Here is a 19,850-nt window from a genome sequence, read left to right on the forward strand (position 1 = left end):
AAACATTAGGCCAAATGACTACATTCTGCATTGTAAAACTGACACAGTATGCAATTTAAAATGACTAACATTTGTACAGCACATTTCACCACCTTAGGATAATACAATATGTTTTACAGCCAATGAAGGACTTTTGAAATTGAATCACCGCTGTAAGGTGGGACATGCAGCAGTTATTTATGTACAGCAACAGCAATCTGATAAATGACCAGGCAACTTTATTCAGTGGCGAGAGCTGAGGTCTATATTGACCACAGCGCTCCACAGAACTACCTGATCTATATTGCAATAGTTCTATGGGAACACTTCTGTCCAACCAAATAAAAATGTTGTGGGATGAGGTTTAGTATTTCATCCAAAATACAACATCACTGACAGCACAGCATTGTCTTTCTACTGACACTCTGACAGCGAGGTTCTCCCTCAGTATTGACCATATGAGAGGGTGACATTCCTCAGTACCAACTCTCCAACAGTACAATACCTCTGCACCGGCCAAATGTCAGATTTCTCAGTGGGACAGCATTTCGGTGACAATGACGACAACTGCCTCACCTTTACCATAGCCATGGAGAGGGATAGGAACAGACATTATGGGAAGGTTAGATTAGATTAGATTAGATTAGATACAGTGTGGAAACAGGCCCTTCGGCCCAACAAGTCCACACTGACCCGCCGAAGCGCAACTCACCCAGACCCATTCCCCTACGTTTACCCCTTCACCTAATGCTACGGGCAATTTAGCATGGCCAAATCACCTAACCTGCACATTTTTGGACTGTGGGAGGAAACCAGAGCACCCGGAGGAAACCCACGCAGACACGGGGAGAATGTGCAAACACCACATAGTCAGTTGCCTGAGGCAGGAAATGAACCCAGGTCTCTGGCACTGAGGCAGCAGTGCTAACCACTGTGCCACCCAAGGTATTTAATTGGCATAGCTGAAATTATACTGGTATTAGACAAGAGCTGGGGAGTACTAATTGGGAACAATTGTTCTACGGGAAATTTACAGCAGAAATGTCAAGGTTGTTTAAGCAGCACTTGTTGCGAGTGTTGGATAACTTTATCCCACTGAGACAGGCAAGGAATGGTAAGGTGAAGGCTCCTTGGATGACAAGAGGAGCTTCTCAGCAAAGGGAAGATGAAGCTTACTTAAAGTTGAGGTAGCAAGGATCTAGCAGAGATTTAGTGGAATACAGGGCAGCGAGGAAAGAACTCAAATATTGACTGAGGACAGCTAGGGAGGGGTATGAAAAAGCTGTGGCGGGAAGGATTAGGGAAAATCCAAAGGCATTCTAACTTATGTGAGGAATAAGAAAATCATCAGAGAGGGGGTAGGGCCGATCATGGATAGCGGAGGGAGCTTGTGCTTGGAACCTGAAGAGGTAGGGAAGGCCATAAATGAGTTTTTTGCTTCCGTATTCACTAGAGAGAGGGGCCTTGTTGATAGTGAGAAAGCCGTGGACCAGGTTAATAAGCTTGAACAGATTGTTATTAAGAAAGTGGATGTGCTGGAAATTCTGGGAAGCATCAAGATAATTCGCCAGGGGCAGACTAGATATATCCAAGGTTACTATGGGAAGCGAGGAATGAGATTGCTGCACCTCTGGCAATGATCTTTACATCCTCATTCTCCATGGGAATAGTATCGGTTGATTGGAGGGAGGTGAATATTGTTCATCTGTTCAAGAAAGGGAACAGGGAAATCCCTGGGATTACAGACCGGTCAGTCTTAAAACTATGGTAAGCAAGGTACTGGTAAGGATGATGAGAGATAGGATTTATGACTATTTGCAAAAACATAGTTTGATTAAAGATAGTCAGCATGGCTTTGTGAGGGGCAGGTCATGGTTCATGACTTATTGAGTTCTTTGAGGATGTGATGAGACAAGTTGACCAAGATCGAGCAGTGGATGTGGCATATATGCACTTCAGTAAGATATTTGATAAGGTTCCCCACGGTAGGCTCATTCAGAAAATTAGGAGGTTTGGGATACAGGGAAGTTTGCTGTCTGGATACAGAATTGGCTGGCCAAAAGAAAACAGTGAGTGGTAGTGGATGGAAAGTATTCTGCCTTGAGGTTGGTGACCAGTGCTGTCCTGCAAGGATCTGTTCTTGTAGGTTTATAGATGACTTGGAAGGGTGGGTTAGTATTTTTGTTGATGAAACAAAGGTCATCAGTGTTGGAGGTAGCGTTGAGGGCTGTTGCATACTACAAGACATTGACAGGATGCAGAGCTGGGCTGAGAAGTGGCAGGTGGAGTTCAAATGTCAAGTAATTTTGTAAGGTAGAATTTGAATGCAGAACACCAGGTTAAAGACAGGATCCTTGTCAGTGTGGAGGAACAGTGGGATCTTGAGGTCCACATACATAGATCCCTCAAAGTTGCCACCCAGGTTGATAAGGGTGTTAAGACGCCGTAATGTGTTTTGTCTTTCATTAACTGGGGGATGGAATTAAAGAGCAGTGAGGTTTTGCTGCCACTCTGGTTAGACCACAATTGCAATATTGTGTCCAGTTCTGGTTAGCTCATTACAGGAAGGATGTAGATGCTTTAGAGAGGGTGCAGAGGAGATTTACCAGGATGCTGCCTGGATTGGAGGGCTGGTCTAATGGAAAGAAGTTGAGTGAGCTTGGGCTTTTCATACCGGAACAAAGGCGAAAGAGAGGTGACTTTACAGAAAGGTGGTTTTGTCAGAGCGGTGAGGAGAGGAGGATGGTGAAGCGAGGGCTGCTGGGAAGGGTGAGTTTTCCCGCATTAAAAGGAACTTACCTCGAGAGTCCGGCATCCATTTGCTGAGAGGTGTGAGGGAGGAGCGAAGGACTTCTGGGAAGTCATATTTGTGTGGTTGCGTTACCCGAAACACTACTCGGGTAGTGTTTTCCACCCATCCTCCTCTAACCAAAAAAAAAAGGATCTGTGCGCCAGATTGGTAAGGTAACGGGTTTTTTTTTAATTCCTTATTTTTTCAGTCTCTTTGAGAATTTAGAATAGTGGGAATGGAGGTTAAGGCAGTTGAATGTTCCTCCTGCAGAATGTGGGAGGTAAGGGTCACCACTGTGTCCCTGCTGACTACGTCTGTGGGAAGTGCACCCAACTCCAGCTCCTCGAAAACCGCGTTAGGGATTTGGAGCTGAATGAACTTCGGATCATTCGGGAGGCAGAGGGGGTTATTGAGAGGAGTTACAGGGAGGTAGTCTCTCCTCAGGTACAAGAAAAAGGCAGAGGGGTTCCAGTCAGGGGATGGAAAGGAAACTGGCACGCAGTGCAGGGACCCCCTGTGGCCATTCCCCTCAACAATACGTATACCGTTTTGGACACAGTTGGAGGGGGGGGGATGACTTACCAGGGGAAAGCAGTGGGGTACAGGGCTCTGGCACAGAGTCTGTCCCTGCTGCTCAGAAGGGAAAGGGGAAGAGGAACAGAGTAGTCGTCATTGGGGACTCCATAGTTAGGGGGACAGACAGGAGGTTCCGTGGGGATGAGAGAGACTCACAGTTTGTGTGTTGCCTCCCAGGTGCCAGAATTCGTGATGTCTCTGATCGTGTTTTTGGAATCCTTAAGGAGGAGGGGTAGCAGCCCCAAGTCATGGTCCACATAGGCACCAACGACATAGGTAGGTAGAGAGATGGGGATTTAAAGCAGAAATTCAAGGAGCTAGGATGGAAGCTTAGAGCTAGGACAAACAGAGTTGTTGTCTCTGGTTTGTTGCCCGTGCCACGTGCTAGTGAGGCAAGGAATAGGGAGAGAGAGGAGTTGAACATGTGGCTACAGGGATGGTGCAGGAGGGAGGGTTTTGGATTCTTGGATAACTGGAGCTATTTCTGGGGTAGGTTGGACCTCTACAAACAGGATGATCTTCATCTGAACGAGAGGGGTACCAATAACCTGGGGGGGATATTTGCTAAGGTTATTAGGGTGGGTTTAAACTAATCCAGCAAGGGGATGCGAACCTAAATTGTAGTTTGAGTACAGAAAAGCTTGAGAGCAGGGAGGTCCAAAATAAAGTTTCAGGGATGCAAGATGGCACCGGCAAGCAAGAAGTTGGTTTGAAGTGTGTCTACTTCAACGCCAGGAGCATCCGGAATAAGGTGGGTGAACTTGCAGTATGGGTTGGTACCTGGGACTTCGATGTTGTGGCCATTTCGGAAACATGGTTAGAGCAGGGACAGGAATGGTTATTGCAGGTTCCAGGATTTAGATGTTTCAGTAAGGACAGAGAAGATGGTAAAAGAGGGGCAGGTGTGGCATTGTTGGTCAAGAGCTTAAAAATGTGTTGCTGGAAAAGCGCAGCAGGTCAGGCAGCATCAAAGGAGAAGGAGAATCGATGTTTTGGGCATAAGCACATCTTCAGGAAGGCTTATGCCTGAAATGTCTATTCTCCTTCTCCTTTGATGCTGCCTGACCTGCTGCGCTTTTCCAGCAACACATTTTTAAGCTCTGATCCCCAGCATCTGCAGTTCTCACTTTCTCCTCCATTGTTGGTCAAGGACAGTATTACAGTTGCAGAAAGGATGTTTGGGGACTCGTCAACTGAGGTAGTATGGGCTGAAGTTAGAAACAGGAAAGGAGAGGTCACCCTGTTGGAAGTTTTCTATAGGCCTCTGAATAGTTCCAGAGATGTAGAGGAAAGAATAGCAAAGATGATTCTCGATAGGAGTGAGAGAGACAGGGTAGTTGTCATGGGGGGGACTTCAACTTTCCAAATATTGACTGGGAACACTATAGTACGAGTACTATAAATGGGTCAGTTTTTGTTCAGTGTGAGCAGGAGGGCTTCCTGACAGTATATAGACAGGCCAACAAGGAGCGAATCCACATTAGATTTGGTACTGAGTAATGAGCCTGGCCAGGTGGTATAAACCACTATAAATGCTGGAGAAAAGATCACAGAAACGCTTCACAGGAGGCTCCCAAGCACTGAGGATGTCACCTAGACAGGGGACGAAATGTCTACAACACAAATTCCCAGCTCGGCGAACAGAACCACAACAGACAATAGACAATAGTAGCAGGTATAGGCCATTCTGCCCTTCGAGCCTGCACCACCAATCAGTATGATCATGGCTGATCATCCTTAATCAGTATCATGTTCCTGCCTTATCTCTATAACCCTTGATTCCACTATCCTTGAGAGCTCTATCCAACTCTTTCTTAAATGAATCCAGAGACTGGGCCTCCACTGCCCTCTGGGACAGAGCATTCCACACAGTCACTACTCTCTGGGTGAAGAAGTTTCTCCTCATCTCTGTCCTAAATGGTCTACCCCGTATTTTTAAGCTGTGTCCTCTGGTTCGGCATTCACCCATCAGCAGAAACATGTTACCTGCCTCCAGAGTGTCGAATCCTTTAATAATCTTATATGTCTCAATCAGATCCCCTCTCAGTCTTCTAAACTCAAGGGTATACAAGCCCAGTCGCCCCAGTCTAAGGTAATCCCTCCATTCCAGGAATTGACCTCATGAACCTACGCTGCACTCCCTCAATAGCCAGAATGTCTTTCCTCAAATTTGGAGATCAGAACTGCACACAGTACTCCAGGTGTGGTCTCACCAGGACCCTGCACAGCTGCAGAAGAACCTCTTTGCTTCTTTACTCAATTCCTCTTGTTATGAAGGCCAGCATGCTATTAGCCTTCTTCACTACTTGCTGTACCTGCATGCTTACCTTCATTGACTGGTGTACAAGAACACCCAGATCTCTCTGTACTGCCCCTTTACCTAAATTGATTCCATTGAGGTAGTAATCTGCCTTCCTGTTCTTGCCACCATAGTGGATAAACATACATTTATCCACATTAAACTGCATCTGCCATGCATCTGACCACTCACCTAATTTGTCCAGGTCACCCTGTAACCTCCTAACATCCTCATCACATTTCACCCTGCCACCCAGCTTTGTATCATCAGCAAATATGCTAATGTTATTACTAATACAATATATGTTAATGATATAGAAGATGGTAAAAAGCTGCGGTCCCAGCACTGATCCCTGCGGTATCCCACTGGTCACTGCCTGCCATTCCGAAATGGAGATGTTTATCACTACTCTTTATTTCCTATCAGTCAACCAACTTTCAATCCAAGTTCGTACTTTGCCCCCAATACCATGCGCCCTAGTTTTGCGCACTAACCTCCTATGTGGGACTTTATCAAAAGCTTTCTGAAAGTCCAGGTACACTACATCTACTGGATCTGCTTCGTCCATCTTCAGAGTTACATCCTCAAACAATTCCAGAAGATTAATCAAGCATGATTACCCCTTCATAAATCCATGCTGCCTCTGACCTATCCTGTTACTACTATCCAGATGTGTCATAATTTCATCCTTTATAATAGACTCCAGCATCTTTCCCACCACTGAGGTCAGACTAACTGGTCTATAATTTCCTGCTTTCTCTCTCCCACCTTTCTTAAAAAGTGGTACAACATTAGCCACCCTCCAATCCGCAGGAACTGATCCCGAATCTATCGAACTCTGGAAAATAATCACCAACGCATCCACGATTTCTCGAGCCACCTCCCTCAGTACCTTGGGATGTAGACCATCAGGCCCTGGGGACTTATCAACCTTTAGACCTAACAGTCTCTCCAACACCAATTCCTGGCAAATATAAATTCCCGTAAATTCAGGTCCTTCAGCCACAGTTACCTCAGGGAGATTGCCGAGCAACAACGAGCACCCGAGCTACAAATCTTCCCACTACTATTCAAAGTTTGTGCGAAGTTGTGTGTGGAGTCAGAGGAAATAGGGGAAGCCCTAAATGAGTATTTTTCAACAGTATTCACTCTAGAAAACGACAAAGCTGTCGAGGAGATTATGGAGATACAGGCTACTAGACTAGGTGGGATTGAGGTTCACAAGGAAGAGGAATTAGTAATCCTGCAGAGTGTGAAAATAGATAAGTCCATTGGGCCGGATGGGATTGATCCTAGGATCCTCTGGGAAGCCAGGGAGGAGACTGCTGAGCCTTTGGCATTGATCTTTAAATCCTCATTGTCTACAGGAACAGTGCCAGAAGACTGGATGATAGCAAATATGGTTCCCTGGTTCCCCAGTTTAAGAAGGGGAGTAGAGACAATCCTGGTAATTATAGACCAGTGAGCCTTACTCAGTAGTTGGTAAAGTGTTGGAAAAGGTTATAAGAGATAGGATTTATAATCATCTAGAAAATAATAATTTGATTAGGGATAGTCAGCACGGTTTTGTGAAGGGTAGGTCGTGCCTCACAAACCTTATTGAGTTCTTTGAGAAGGTGACCAAACAGGTAGATGAGAGTAAGCCGGTTGATGTGGTGTATATAGATTTCAGCAAGGCGTTCGATACATTTCCCCACAGTAGGCTATTGTACAAAATGTGGAGGAATGGGATTGTGGGAAATACAGCAGTTTGGATCAGTAATTGGCCTGCTGAAAGAAGATAGAGGGTGGTGGTTGATGGTGGTGTACTGCAGGGGTCGGTGTTGGGTCCACTGCTGTTGGTCATTTTTATAAATGACCTGGATGAGGGTGTAGAAGGGTGGGTTAGTAAATTTGCAGACGACACGAAGGTCAGTAGAGTTGTGGACAGTGACGAAGGATGTTGTTGGTTACAGAGAGACATAGATAAGCTGCAGAGCTGGCCTGAGAGGTGGCAAATGGAGTTTAATGCGGGCAAGTGTGAGGTGATTCACTTTGGTTGGAGTAACCGGAATGCAAAATACTGGGCTAATGGTAAGATTCTTGGTTGTGTCGATGAGCAGAGAGATCTCTGTGTCCAAGTACACAAATCCTTGAAAGTTGCCACCCAGGTCGACAGGGTTGTTAAGAAGGCATAGTGTTTCAGCTTTTATTAGGACAGGGATCGAGTTCCAGAACCGTAAGGTTATGCTACAGCTGTTCAAAACTCTGGTGCGGCCGCACTTGGAGTATTGTGTATAGTTCTGGTCACCGCATTATAAGAAGGATGTGGAAGCTTTGGAAAGGGTGCAGAGGAGATTTACTAGGATGTTGCCTGGTATGGAGGGAAGGTCTTACAAGGAAAGGCTGAGGGACTTGAGGCTGTTTTCGTTGGAGAGAAGAAGGTTGAGAAGTGACTTAATAGAGACATATAAGATAATCAGAGTTAGATAGGGTGGACAGGGAGAGCCTTTTTCCAAGAATGATGACAGCGAGCACAAGGGGGCATAGCTTCAAATTGAGGGGTAATAGATATAGGACAGCTGTCAGAGGTAGTTTCTTTACTCAGAGTCATAGAGATGTGCAGCATGGAAACAGACCCTTTGGTCCAACCCGTCCATGCCGACCAGATGTCCCAACCCAATCTAGTCCCACCTGCCAGCACCCGGCCCATATCCCTCCAAACCCTTCCTATTCATATACCCATCCAAATGCCTCTTAAATGTTGCAATTGTACCAGCCTCCACCACATCCTCTGGCATCTCATTCCATACACGTACCACCCTCTGCGTGAAAAAGTTGCCCCTTAGGTCTCTTTTATATCTTTCCCCTCTCACCCTAAACCTATGCCCTCTACTTTTGGACTCCCCAACCCCAGGGAAAAGACTTTGTCAATTTATCCTATCTATGCCCCTCATAATTTTGTAAACCTCTCTAAGATAACCCCTCAGCCTCCGACGCTCCAGGGAAAACAGCCTCAGCCTGTTCAGCCTCTCCCTGTAGTTCAGATCCTCTAACCCTGGCAACATCCTTGTCAATCTTTTCTGAACCCTTTCAAGTTTCACAGCATCTTTCCGATAGGAAGGAGACCAGAATTACACGCAATATTCCAGCAGGGGCCTAAACAATGTCCTGTACAGCCGCAACATGACCTCCCAACCCCTGTACTCAATACTCTGACCAATAAAGGAAAGCATACCAAACGCTGCCTTCACTATCCTATCTATCTGCGACTCCACTTTCAAGGAGCTATGAACCAGCACTCCAAGGTCTCTTTGTTCAGCAACACTCCCTAAGACCTTACCATTAAGTGTATAAGTCCTGCTAAGATTTGCTTTCCCAAAATGCATCACCCCGCATTTATCTGAATTAAACTCCATCTGCCACTTCTCAACCCTTTGGCCCATCTGGTCAAGATCTTCTTGTAATCTGAGGTAACCCTCTCTGTAACCCTAATTCCACTACATCTCCAATTTTGGTGTCATCTGCTCACATCCAAATCATTTATGTAAATGACAAAAAGTAGAGGGCCCAGCACCAATCCTTGTGGCACTCCACTGGTCACAGGCCTCCAGTCTGAAAAACCACTCTCCACCATCACCCTCTGCCTTCTACCTTTGAGCCAGTTCTGTATCTAAATGGCTAGTTCTCCCTGTATTCCATGAGATCTAGCCTTGCTAATCAGTCTCCCATGGGGAACCTTGTTGAACACCTTACTGAAGTCCATATCGATCACATCTACTGCTCTGCCCTCATCAATCTTCTGTGTTACTTCTTCAAAAAACTCAATCAAGTTTGTGAGACATGATTTCCCATGCACAAAGCCATGCTGACTATCCCGAATCAGTCCTTGCCTTTCCAAATACATGTACATCCTGTCCCTCAGGATTCCCTTCAACTTGCCCACCACCGAGGTCAGGGTCACCAGTCTATAGTTCCCTGGCTTGTCTTTACCACCCTTCTTAAACAGTGGCACCACGTTTGCCAACCTCCAGTTTTTCGGCACCTCATCTGTGACTATGATGATACAAATATCTCAGCAAGAGGCCCAGCAATCACTTCTCTAGCTTTCCACAAAGTTCTCAGGTATACCTGATCAGGTCCTGGGGATTTATCCACTTTTAACCGTTTCATGACATCCAGCACTTCCTCCTCTGTAATCTGGACATTTTGCAAGATGTCACCGTCTATTTCCTACAGTCTATATCTTCCATATTCTTTTCCACAGTAATACTAATGCAAAATATTCATTTAGTATCTCCCCCATTTTCTGTGGCACCACACAAAGACCGCCTTGCTGATCCGTGAGGGGTCCTATTCTCTCCCTAGTTACCCTTTTGTCCTTAATATATTTGTAAAAACCCTTTGGATTCTCCTTAATTCTATTTGCTAAAGCTATCTTTCTCTCAGAGAGTAGTAGGGATTTGGAATGCTTTGCCTGAGATGGTAGTAGATTCGCCAACTTTAAGTACATTTAAGTTGTCATTGAACAAGCATATGGATGTACATGGGATAGTGTAGGTTAGATGGGCTTCAGATTGATATGACAGGTTGGCGCAACATCGAGGGCCAAAGGGCCTGTACTGCGCTGTAATGTTCTATGTTCTATGTATGTTATGAGTACAAGGCAATGTGAGACATAAAGTAGATAGACAGAGGCTTTTTCACCAAAGCAAAAATAGAACATAGAACATAACAGAGCATACAGGCCCTTCAGAATCTCAATGTTGTGCTGACCTGTAAATCAATCAGAAGTCCATCGAAGCTACACTATTCCATTGTGATCCATATGTTTATCTAATAACTATTTAAATGCCCTTAAAGTTGGCAAGGAGAAAGTCAGGACTGCAGACCAGAGTCGAGAGTGTGGTGCTGGAAAACATCCAAGGAGCAGGAGATTCGATGTTTGGTGCATAAGCCCTTCATCAGGAATTGGCAGTTGGCAAGTCTACCACTGTTGCAGGCAGGGCGGTCCATGCCTCTACTACTCTCCGAGTAAAGAATCTACCTCTGACATCTATCCTATTCCTATTACCCCTCAATTTAAAACTATGCCCCTCTTGCTAGCCATCATCATCCATGCAAAAAGGCTCTTAAGGTCCACCCTATCTAACCGTCTGATCATTTTGTATGCCTGTATGAAGTTACTTCTCATCCTTCTTCTCTCTAACGAAAACAGCCTCAGGTTTATCAGCCTTTCCTCATAAGACATTCCCTCCATACCAGGCAACCTCGTAGTAAATCTCCTCTGCACCCTTTTGATTACTTCCCCATCCTTCCTATAATGTGACGACCAGAACTGTACGAAATGCTCCAAGTGTGGCCGCACCAGAGTTTTGTACAGCTGCAACATGACCTCATGGCTTCTAAACTCAATCCCACTCCCAATAAAAGCTAACACACCGTATGCCTTCTTAACAAACCTATCAATCTGGGTGGCAACTTTCAGGGATCTATGTACATGAACACAAAGATCTCTCTGCTCATCCACATACCAAGAACCATACCGTTAGCCCAGTACTCTGTGTTCCTGCTATTCCTTCCAAAGTAAATTAACTCAAAGTTTTCCGCATTAAACTCCATTTGCCACCTCTCAGTCCAGCTCTGCAGCTTATCTATGCCTCTCTGTAACTTGCAACATCCTCCCGTACTACCCACAACCCCACTGACCTTCGTGTCATCTGCAAATTTACTAACCAATCCTTCTACACCCTCATCCAGGTCATTTCTAAAAATAACAAACAGCAGTGGCGCCAAAACAGATCTTTGCAGTATACCACTAATAACTGGACTCCAGGATGAAGCTTTCCCATTAACCACCATCCTGTCTTCTTTCAGTTAGCCAATGTCTGATCCCAATCGGTAAACTGCCCTCAATCCCATGCCTCCCTATTTTCTGCAATAGTCTAGCATGGGGAACCTTATCAAACGCTTTACTGAAATCCATTTTCACCATGTCAACCACTTTACCCTCATCCACCTGTTTGGTCACCTTCTCAAAAGGACTCAATAAGGTTTGTGGGGCATGACCTACCCTTCACAAAACCGTGTTGACTATCCCTAATAAGATTACTCCTTTCTAGATGGTTATAAATTCTTTCTCTTATAATCCTTTCCAAATTTTTGCCCACAACTGAAGGAAGGCTCATTGGTATATAATTAGGCGGCATGGTGGCACAGTGGTTAGCACTGCTGCCTCACAGCGCTAGAGACCCTGGTTCAATTCCCACCTCAGGCGACTCTCTTTGTGGAGTTTGCACATTCTCCCCATGTCTGCGTGGCTTTCCTCCGGATGCTCCCGTTTCCTCCCACAGTCCAAAAATGTGCAGGTGAATTGGCCATGCTAAACTGCCCGTAATGTAGGAGAATGGGTCTGGGTGGGTTGCGTTTTGGCAGGTTGGTGTGGACTTGTTGGGCCGAAGGGCCTGTTTCCACACTAAGTAATCTAATCTAATCTAATCTAATTACCAGGGTTATCCGTACCCTTCTTGAACAAGAGGACAACATTTGTTATCCACCAATCTTCTGGCACTATTCCTGTGGACAATGATGACAAAGATCAAAGCCAAAGGCTCTGCAATCTCCTCCCTAGCTTCCCAGAGAATCCTGGAATAAATCCCATCCAGCCCAGGGGATTTATCTATTTTCACACTTTCCAGAATTGCTAACACCTCCTGCTTATGAACCACAAACCCATCCAGAAAATAGCCTGCATCTCCGTATGCTCCTCAACAACATAGTATTCACACAGGAAAAAGACAGATGAAAAATATTCATTTAGTGCTTTTCCAAACTCCTCGGACTCCACGCACAACATCCCATTACTGTCCTTGACTGGCACTAATCTTACTCTCGTCATTCTTTTATTCATTACATACCTATAGAAAGCTTTAGGTTTTTCCCAGATTCTCCCTGCCAAAGACTTCTTATGCCCCTCCTCACTCTTCTTAGCTCTCTTTTTAGATCCTTCCTGGCTCATTTGTAAATCTCAAGCACCCTTATTGAGCATTCACATCTCATTTGCAACAAGCCTCCTCTTATGCTTCCTCTTGACAAGAAATTCAATTGCTTCAGTAAATTTTGGCTTCCTCACTCAAACAGTTCCTCCCTGTCTGACAAGTACATACTTATCGAGGACATGCAGTAGCTGTTCCTTGAACAAACTCCACATTTCACTTGTGCCCAAATGGCTGTCACGATGGGTGATAATCTTCAGGTGATTAGAAGAAGGTATTGTGGACAGTCAGAGACATTAGGGACATTTAAGCGACTGCTGGACAAGCCCATGTACGGCAGTAAATTGAGAAGTGTGTAGGTTAGGTTGATCTGAGGTTAAGATCAATGCTTGGCACAACATCATAGGCCGACGGGCCTGTACTGTGCTGTACTGTTCTATGCTTTACGTTCTTCAGTACTGAAACCCCAAAAATGCAGTGTCCCCTCAGATACCTCGCCACACCTCACAGCACCTTCTCATGCAAAAGGTGCATCACTTGCCCATTTAGACATACCTTCCAATTGAAGCAGCAACACAACTGCACTTCATTAAATCTAGTCTACTGTATTCACTGTTCACAGTGTAAAGGGGAGCCAAATGCGTATTGGTTGACCACTTTGCAGAACACCTACATTCTGTCCATAAAAAATTACCCCGAGCTTCCATTTCCTGAACAGCACCTCATTGTCTTCTCGTAGACCCTGTGCCCTTTAGGAATCAATATCGAGTTCAATACCTTTAGTTATTTACCCAACACCACACCCAGATCCTGTCATGATATGGGTTGATTTTAGCACAGCCAACCCATTCTCAGCTGCCATGATCACTTATTCTGCTTCTCTTCTGTCCTGGCCTATTTTCAATTACCTTGCCTGCCTACCCATATCATATTTCTCTCTCTTTCTCTGGGTTCTGTTTCTACCTAACTGCTCACCACTCCCGGAGCTTCATTTTCAGCATGAATATAAATTTTTCCTAGCTGCTATTAATTCTAATGAAGTCATAATTCACACAATGCCAAGTTATAGTCCAACTGGTTTATGTGAAATCACAAGCTTTTGAGGCACTGTTCCCTTATCAGGTGAAGGGTCTTCAGATGAAGAGTCCCTGGTCTCGAAGCATTAACACCAGTTTCTTCCCACAGATGCAGCCAGACCTGCTGAGTTTCACATCAATTTCTTTTTTTATAGTCATACAGCACAGAAACAGACCCTGTAGTCATCCAGTGCTCCCTCTGCCTGCCAGACTTGCCCTTCAAACTAATAGAACTTGTCATACCTGAACTCTCATTATCTTGCATTTGAAAGCCTCCTCCTTGACAGATGTCCCTTTACCTGCAAAGGTAAACTAAACCCACTTATCTGCATTTGGTTCATGTCCCTATATTCCTATTCAACTACCTGTCCAAATGTTATTTAGATGCTGTAACTGCACCCGCATCTCCCACTTCCCTGTAAGTTAATTCTACACATGCACCGCCCTGTGTGAAAAGGTTGCCTTTCTGGATTCTTTTAAATCTTTCTCCTCCTACCTTAAAATTATGCCCTCCAATTTTGTTTCAGAAGTCTTGCATCTGCAGTTCTTTGTTTTGTATTATTGAACATCATTATAAAAAGAGGTGCCTGAGATACTGGAAGATCTGAATACTGATTTTAAAAATATACACTGAAAAAGGAATTGTACTTAAAAATCACCTCAGCAAAGAATACTGAGTGCAGCTCATGGACTGGGACTGCCATAGTGTTAAGGGCTTAGATAGGGAAGAGCTTGTTAAGTGAGGTCAAATAAAAAAACACTTTCAATCAACACATAGATGCCCCTACTACAGAAGGGCAAAGCTCGATCTCCTCTTGGAAATAATATGGAGCAAGTGACTCAGGTGTTAGTAGGGGAGCGTTTTGGGACCAGTGATCATACTTCCATTTGTTTTAAAATAGAAATGGAAAAGGATAGGCCTGGTCTATGAATCAAGGTTCTGAGCTGGGACAAGGTCACTTTTGATGCCTGACCTGCTGAGCTTTTCCAGCACCACTCTAATCTAGACTCTGGTTTCCAGCATCTGCAGTCCTTGTTTTTACCTGGGATCCTTCAAATGTTGATTGGGAGAGGTAAAGGGATTTCTGGCAAGTGGAGGCTTTCAAACGTGATAACGAGAGTTCAGGCACAGCAAGCTCCTGTTAGTGTGAAGGGCAAGGCTGGCAGGAGTAGGGATACTGGATGACTAGATATTAATGCTCTGGTCACAAAAAAGAAGCAAATATACGTCAGGTATAGACAGCTGGGATTTAGTGAATTCCTTCAGGAGTACATAGGTATAGGAGTATAGTTAAGAGGGAAAATCAGGAGGGCAAAAACAGGACATGAGATAGCTTAGGCAGAGACATTCTACAAGTACGTTAAGGATGAAAGAGTAACTAGGAACAGAATAGGGCGCCTTAAGATCAGCGAGACCATCTATATGTGGAACTATCCTTACAGATATTTCATGTTAGTATTTACTGTGGAGAAAGACATGGAAGCTAAAGTATTCAGAAAATAAATTGTGATGTCTTGAAAAAAAGAGTCCACATTACAGAAGAGGTGGTGCTAGTGGTCTTAAAACGCATAAAGGTAGTTAAATCCCAGAACCTGATCACATGTGTCCCACAACATTGTAAGAAGCTAGGAAAGAAATTGCAGGGTCCCTACTGGAGATATTTGTATCATTGACAGTAATGGTTGAGGTGCCAGAAGACTGGAGGGTGGCTAATGTTGTGCCAATATTTAAGAAAGACTGCAATGAAAAGCCAGGGAAGTACAGACTGGTGAGCCTAATGTCAGTGGTGAATAAGTTATTTGAGGGGATTCTGAGAGACAGAATCTACATTTGGAAAGGCAAGGACTGATTAGGGATAGCCCACGTGGCTTTGTGCATGGGAAAGTGTGTCTCATAAACTTGCCTTTTTTACGTGAAGAAGGAAGAATGGTAGATTTGGTCTATACGGAAGTCAGTGGCAAACACAATTTCGACATTTAAAAGACATATGTACAGATACATGGATAAGAAAAGTTTAAGAAGGATATAGACTAAATGCAGGTTAATGGGACAAGTTCAGTTTAGGAAACCTGAACAGCATGGACGTTGGGTGCAAGTATCTGTTTCCATACTGTATAACTCTATGACTAAAGGTGGAAATTGCCAATTTTTGTGACCATATCTTTTTATTTCTTTTTGGAACATGCACTGAAAATTTGAAAAAAAGGGTCACAGCTTTACAATGGAGAGAAAGCATAAGGAGTTATTTTCAGCTTTGGCAAAATAAAGGAATTTAACTGCTGCATATGCAACAATGTTGGTTTAGGAAACACTCTACCAGGACAACACAGCATCTTGTGGGTGTGTTCAACATAACTCTGTCCAGAGACAAGTCTCTTGATTAGCTTTTCAGTTGTGGATTCAGAGTGCAGCACAGCAACTAGCCTTTGATTGGTCAGGTTGCAATTTAACAAAGACTGTCTGATAGGTCTGAAGCAAAGAAACTTCAAGAAGGTAGCTGTATCAATCTCTCTCTTCCCTTTCACTATAAAGTCAATGTTTCTCAGTTCCCTTGCTCTGAAAAACTGCTTTCTGCAAGTGTCTGATGTGGAGGTGCCAGTGTAGGACTGGGGTGGACAAGGTCAGAAGTCAGATGAAACTAGGTTATAGTCCAACAGATTTATTTGAAATCACAAGCTTTTGGAGCATTGCCCCATTGTCAAGTGAAGTGACGTCAGGTGATGTCACCTGAAGAAGGGGCAACACTCCAAAAGTTTGATATTTCAAATAAACCTGTTGGACCATACCTGGTGTCATTTGATGACTGTCAAAACAGCAGAGAAAAGAAACACATTTGGAGACGTGGAAGAAATAATTCTAAAATACAAAAGAACAAGAAGGACCATGAATTTAACCAAGCAATCAGTGAACTACAGTTAACTTGGTTGAGCAGGGAATAAAAGGATTAGGGAGGGATGTAAAAGAGGTGCTATTAGGCAGGAAGTGTGGAGCATAAATTGGGAACAGATATTCTTAGGGAAAGCATGACAGAAACATGGAGGCTGTTTAGGGAGCACTTGGTGTGAGTGCTGGATGGGTGGATGCCCCACTGAGGCAAGGAAGGAATGGTAGGGTGAAGGAACCTTGGTTGACAAGCGATGTGGAACATCTAGTCAAGAGGAAGAACAAAGCTTGGTTAAGAAGGAGCAAGGATCAGACAAACCTCTAGAAAGTGGCCAGGAAGGAACTGAAGAATGGATTTAGGAGAGCTAGAAGGGGGCATGAAAAAGCTTTAGCAGATAGGATTAAGGAAAACCCCAAGTGTTCTACACTTATGTGAGGAACAAGAGGACGGCCAGCGTGAGGGTACAGCCAATCAGGGATAATGGAGGGAACTTGTGCTTGGAGTCAGAGGATGTAGGGGAGGTCCTTAATGAATACTTTGCTTCAGCATTCACTACTGAGAGGGACCTTGTCATTTGTGAGGACAGCTGAAACAGGCTGATATATTCGAACAGGTTGATGTTAAGAAACAGAATGTGCTGGAAAGTATTCAGCCTGGAGCTCAGTGACCATGGTGTTCCGCAAGAATCTGTGATTTTTACAAATGACTTGGATGAGGAAGTGGAAGGATAAGTTAATAAATTGGCCGATGACACGAAGATTGGCAGAGTTGTGGATGGTGTGGAGGGCTGTTGTAGGTTGCAATAGGACATTGACAGGTTGCAGAGCTGGGCTGAGAAGTGGCAGAAAGAGTTCAACCTGGAAAATGTGTGGAGTTATTCATTATAGAAGGTTGAATTTGTGTGCAGATTATAGGGTTAAATGCAGATTCTTGGCAGTGTGGAGGAACAGAGTGATCTTGAGGTCCACGTCCATAGATCCCTCAAAATTGTCATCCAAACTGAAAGGGTTGTGAAGGCAGCATAAGCAGGGGGATTGAGCTTAAGGGCAGTGAGGTTATGCTGCAGCTCTATAAAACCCTGGTTAGACAACACTTGGAATATTGTGTTCAGTTCTGGTTGCTTTATTATAGGAAGGATGTGGAAGCTTTAGAAAGGGTGCAGAGGAGATTTACCGGGATGTTGTATGAAGATAGATTGAGAGAGCTCAGGCTTTTCTCACTGGAGCAAAGAAGGATGAGAGGTTACTTGATAAAGAACTGTGTTACTCTGATTATTTTTCTTCTCTGCATTCATGAGATTTTTATCCTTTGATTCTGTGTGTGTGCGTGTGTGTGTGTATGTATTTCCTGAGCAAGCTGAGTCAGGTGACTCAGCTGAGCCTTACATCAATGTTAGGGAATTTACTGGAGAATATTTTTAGGGAAGGCCTTTAACAAGGTGTCATACAGGAGGCTATTAACTAAAAACCCATGGTGTTAGAAGCAAGGTACTGCCATGGTTAGAGGACTGGATGACTGGCAGAAGGCAGAGAGTGGGGACAAAGAGGTCTTTTTCAGGATGGCAGCTGGTAACTAGTGGTGTTCTGCAGGAGTGTTAGGGCCACAACGAGGGGATGTAGGTTTAAGATAAAAGAGGTAAGTTTAAACAAGATGTAAGAGGCAAGTGTTTTTTTTAATACAGCGGGTGAGTAAGTGCTAAGAATGTGCTGCCAGAGGGGTGGTGGCAACGTTTAAGAGGCACCTTGACAGATAGGGATTCTGGATTAGTGGTGCTGGAAGAGCACAGCAGTTCAGGCAGCATCTAAGTAGCTTCGAAATCGACGTTTCGGGCAAAAGCCCTTCATCAGGAATAAAGGCAGTAAGCCTAAAGCGTGAAGAGATAAGCTAGAGGAGGGTGGGGGTGGGGAGAAAGTAGCATAGAGTACAATGGGTGAGTGGGGGAGGGGATGAAGGTGATAGGTCAAGGAGGAGAGGGTGGAGTGGATAGGTGGAAAAGAAGATAGGCAGGTAGGACAAGTTATGGGGACAGTTACTGAGCTGGAAGTTTAGAACTAGGGTGAGGTGGGGGAAGGGGAAATGAGGAAACTGTTGAAGTCCACATTGATGCCCTGGGGTCGAAGTGTTCCGAGGCGGAAGATGAGGCGTTCTTCCTCCAGGGGTCTGGTGGTGAGGGAGCGGCGGTGAAGGAGGCCCAGGACCTCCATGTCCTCGGCAGAGTGGGAGGGGGAGTTGAAATGTTGGGCCACGGGGCGGTATGGTTGATTGGTGCGGGTGTCCCGGAGATGTTCCCTAAACCGCTCTGCTAGGAGGCGCCCAGTCTCCCCAATGTAGAGGAGACCACATCGGGAGCAACGGATACAATAAATGATATTAGTGGATGTACAGGTAAAACTTTGATGGATGTGGAAGGCTCCTTTAGGGCCTTGGATAGATTAGATTACATTACATTACATTACAGCGTGGAAACAGACCCTTCGGCCCAACAAGTCCACACCGACCCGCCGAAGCGCAACCCACCCATGCCCCTACATTTACCCCTTACCTAACACTACGGGCAATTTAGCATGGCCAATTCACCTGACCTGCACATCTTTGGACTGTGGGAGGAAACCCACGCAGACACGGGGAGAATGTGCAAACTCCACACAGTCAGTCGCCTGAGGCGGGAATTGAACCTGGGTCTCAGGTACTGTGAGGCAGCAGTGCTAACCACTGTGCCACCATGCCGCCCAAAGGTGAGGGAGGACGTGTGGGCACAGGTTTTACAGTTCCTGCGACGGCAGGGGAAAGTGCCAGGATTGGAGGGTGGGTTGTTTGGGGGCGTGGACCTGACCAGGTAGTCGCGGAGGGAACGGTCTTTGCGGAAGGCGGAAAGGGGTGGGGAGGGAAATATATCCTGGTAGTGGGGTCTGTTTGGAGGTGACGGAAATGTCGGCGGATGACTTGGTTTATGCGAAGGTTGGTAGGGTGGAAGGTGAGCACCAGGGGCGTTCTGTCCTTGATAGGGATGTGTAATGGCAAAAGGATTTCAGTTCAGAAAGGCATCATGTGTTGGCACAATCTTGGTGGGATATCCATATGGATGTCCTCGGTGAGTTGGATACAAAATTGACTTGTTCATAGAAGACATTGTGCAGTTATGGAGCTATATTTTTCTAACTGGAGGTCTGTGACCAGTGGTGTTCCACAAGGATCAGTGCTGGGATCTCTGTGGTTTGTCATGCTTGCAAGTCTTGTTGTGGCTGTATAAATCTTTAGTAAGGCCACATT

At 45.0% G+C, this 19,850-nt stretch overlaps 1 protein-coding gene across 3 annotated transcripts in view; it reads right to left on the bottom strand.

Moving 5' to 3' along the window:
• The window catches only part of smarcal1 (SWI/SNF related, matrix associated, actin dependent regulator of chromatin, subfamily a-like 1), a 164,880-nt gene that overhangs the window by 108,368 nt on the left and 36,662 nt on the right, over positions 1-19,850 (bottom strand). The gene's annotated exons all lie outside the window — the stretch shown is intronic.

Source organism: Chiloscyllium punctatum, chromosome 10, assembly GCF_047496795.1.
Source record: "Chiloscyllium punctatum isolate Juve2018m chromosome 10, sChiPun1.3, whole genome shotgun sequence".
NCBI lineage: Eukaryota > Metazoa > Chordata > Chondrichthyes > Orectolobiformes > Hemiscylliidae > Chiloscyllium > Chiloscyllium punctatum.